The following is a 3,559-nucleotide window of genomic DNA, read 5'->3' on the forward strand; positions in this document are numbered from 1 at the left end:
GGCGCCACCGCCGAGCCCGGCCCGGCCTGAGGGAGCGCGGCGGTCACCGGGCCCGCCCGGCTCCGGCGTGTGGCGCGGGGGGCGTCCAGACGGTCCTGGAGTGTCCAAAGAGCGAGTGTGGTGCAGTGCATGGGCACCCACGCGGGAAAGAAGTTGTTCCTCGTATTCAGGAGGAACTTTCTGTGCATCAGTTTCTGCCCGTTGCCTCTTGTCCTATTGCTTGGTGTCACCGAGAGGAGTCTGGCTCCATCCTCTTGACGCTCATCCTTCAGATACTTAGGGACGCTGATGAGGTCCCTTCTCAGTCATCTCTTCTTGAGGCTGAACAGGCCCAATTCTCTCAGTTTTTTGTCACGAGAGAGATGTTCCAGTCCCCTCATCATCTTTGTCACTCTTCACTGGACCCTGTCCAGGAGCTCCATGTCTCTCTTGTCCTGGGGAGCCCAAAACTGGATGCAGTACACCAGGGCTGAGTAGAGGGGCAGGATCACCTCCCTCGACCTGCTGGCAGTACTTTTCCCAATGCATTACTAATCCTAATTCTTGCCCCACTTCCTGCCCTGTCGGTGCAGAGAAGCCGTGGTGGGTGCTGTGTTGTCCCCCGTGGATGACAGGTCCCCACCAGGGCAGGAGTGGCAGGGCCTCAGACAGCAGTGCTGCTTCACGGAATCACAGAGTCAGTCAGGTTGGAAAAGACTTCTGAGATCATCGAGTCCAACCTATGGGGACACTGAGTGCCACGTCCAGTCTTTCCTTAAATGCCTCCAGGGATGGTGACTGCAGCACCTCCCTGGGCAGTCCCTTCCAATGTCTAATCACCCATTGCTGCGAAGAAGTTCCTCCTAATGTCCAACCTGAATCTCCCCTGGCACAGCTGGACACTCCAGCTCAGCATTGTGCTGCACTCCAGCCAGCCCCCTCGCTTCACCCCGGTATCTGCCACTGGGCCACCTCTGCATCGAGGTTTGCCAGGGCTGGTAGCTCCTCGAGCTCTTTGGGAGCCCCGGGTCCCATGAGGAGGGACAGGGGTTCGTGCAGCTGCAGAAGGTGGCAAAGGGACAGCGGGTGAGTCCCTCACCTCTGCCTGCTGGAGCGCCGGCTGCTGCGGTCTGCGGCGTGGCCGTGAGGCAGTGTCGCAGCCTTGAGGACCAAAGTTTGGGAACCTTCTGTCCAGGCATGCCTGCAGCAGCGATAAGACAGGGCTGTAAACAGCTCAGAGATCTGGGCAGCTGTCAAGGTTGCCGTACATCTCTACATGGACCGTTTTAGGGCTTCTGTAATGGGAAGTGGAAAATCTGAAAATGGCTTTCGGCTAATGGCCTCCTTGAACTAGCTCTGAAAATTGCTAAAGTATTCTCATAAACCGAGCAATTTCCAGTGATTTCCAGCAATTTCAAGAAAGAATGTTTGAAAACCATGTTTCCTACATGTCTGTAGCCTCATGCAATAGTAACTGTGCACATCTCAACATTGTACAGTACTTCAGCAGTGTTAAAAATGGCTTAAGTTCTACCGGAGATCAGGTAAGGCTTTTCAAAACAGTTTCAGAAGAGCAGGACTACCCTTTCCTTGTAAAGAAAAAAAATAAAGTTTGCATTTGTTCAGCATGACAAGGTGTGTTTTTAATACTGTCTGGATTGCTAAAATACTGCACAAATCAGCCTAGTTCTGATGTGTTTGCTGTACTGATGCCTCCACTAACCTGAAGGAATAGGCTCTACTTCAATCATCATTTAAATTTATCTGCTGCAGAAGCAGTCATGGCTCTGCCTTCACCTACAGATTCCATATGAGTAGATTCTGTTGACTACTTAGAGGTTAAACGTTCAGATTTCACTCTGCTTTTTTCTTTCCTTTTTGCTTTAAGTTGGAGGCAAGGCGAGTTGAAGGACTCTGAGGCCCTGATCCTGCAATGAGTTCCCCATGCATATAAACATCACTATCGACATTAGGCTGTGGTTTGGCAGTGCACAAAAGCCAGCAGTACAGCTCCTATTATTGGCTCCAAAATGGGGTGGCCACATGATGTGAAGCGCTGACCTGCTATTCATTCACCCTGCCTGCTCAAGTTAATTCAAGAAGTTTTTGACAGGTTAACTTTTTACTAGCAGACTTTATGCCGGCTCAGGTGTCACTGTACTCAGCTCCAGCCAGATCAGGTATCGTCTGCACCCCTGTGCCTGGCACGTGGCCAGAGCAGGACTGGCGTTGGCCCCGCATCCTGCACTCTGCCTCATTCAGCAGCAGCCTGATCACATGCCTTGGCCTGATCCTGATGAAATTTGTACTCCTGGGTGATCCAGCAACGCGTAGACCTGATTGTAGTGATTGCGGAGCTGCAGTCACACACAGGAACTGTACTGGGGTGTCACCCAGTGTGAATTACCTTTGCAGCATTATTTGTGCAGTTTGTGCTGCCGGGAGGTTGGTTAACCATCAGGTTAATAAGCAAAAGAACGGGGGCAATAGATTTTTTCTGTGCAGATTGGCTGTGCTCAGATCAGTTGTAGAGCATCGCAGCTGAAGTGGAGAATTTGTGTGGAGTGAGGAGCAGGTGAAAGGTGTGGCTTCTCACGGGCCTGTCGTGGCAGGGATTCCGTGTCTGGAGGCAATGGGCTTGCTCACAAGAAGGGAGTCCAGTAGACATCAGGCAGCGTGTGAAGGAAACGTGGTACAGAAGTGTTGGTGTATCTCAGCCATTGTGGCACTACTCGTAACTGGCAAAGCTACAAGCAAGTTATACAAGTCACTCTGAAAGAGTGCTGATGAAGGCTATCACCGTATTATCCCAAGCTCAGCTGTGGAATCTTACCATGGAAATAATGTGGTATTTCCTCTCTCTAAGCCTTTCAAACCACATTTGAAGGGGAGTAGGAAAAGGTGTGCTCTTCAGGGCAGAAAAGCTTACCTGAAATACTTTTTTCTTTATGTCTTGGCACATTGTGTCTGTAGTGCCTCGTGTGTGTAGCCAGCAGAAGTTAGAAATAAATGATGCGTTTTCTGGAGACTCTGAAGTTCTCTTTCTCACATGCTATATACTTAGAGCATCTGTCCTTCCTTGTGGACAGTTAAGGTTTACATGTTGAGTGGAACAGCCCAGAACTTGGATTTATAATCCTAATCTACTGTAGCATTGATTTGGGGGAGAGGAGGGCACAGAAATTACTATTCTAGCAGATTTTTATTTCTCAGTCTAAGTGACATGTTTGGAAATAGAGGTTTACAAAGACAAAGTGCATGAAAAGGGCCAATTTGTCACATGGTTGTTCAGTTGACTTTGTGTTTCCAGGAGTAAAGGAGTATGTGCCATGGTTTTCGTGATCTCATGTGGTATAAATAGGAGGTGGTAATCACTGCTTTTTATTAAAAATCCCTGCCTGCCTCTCATGCACTCTGATGGCTGATCCATCCCCTTGGAACCATCTCTAGCATTCCAGCCCCTTGAGTGGCTCCAGGCAGCCATGCTCCCTTTTAGAAAGCACTTGCTAGATAAATGCTTCATTTTTTTTTCCTCCAGTTACCCCAGTGCTCAGCGGAGGCCGTACAGTTTTGCTTGGCA

Source organism: Corvus kubaryi, unplaced genomic scaffold, assembly GCF_017639235.1.
Source record: "Corvus kubaryi isolate FWS band 111438036 unplaced genomic scaffold, C.kubaryi_AGA036_p1.0 72, whole genome shotgun sequence".
NCBI lineage: Eukaryota > Metazoa > Chordata > Aves > Passeriformes > Corvidae > Corvus > Corvus kubaryi.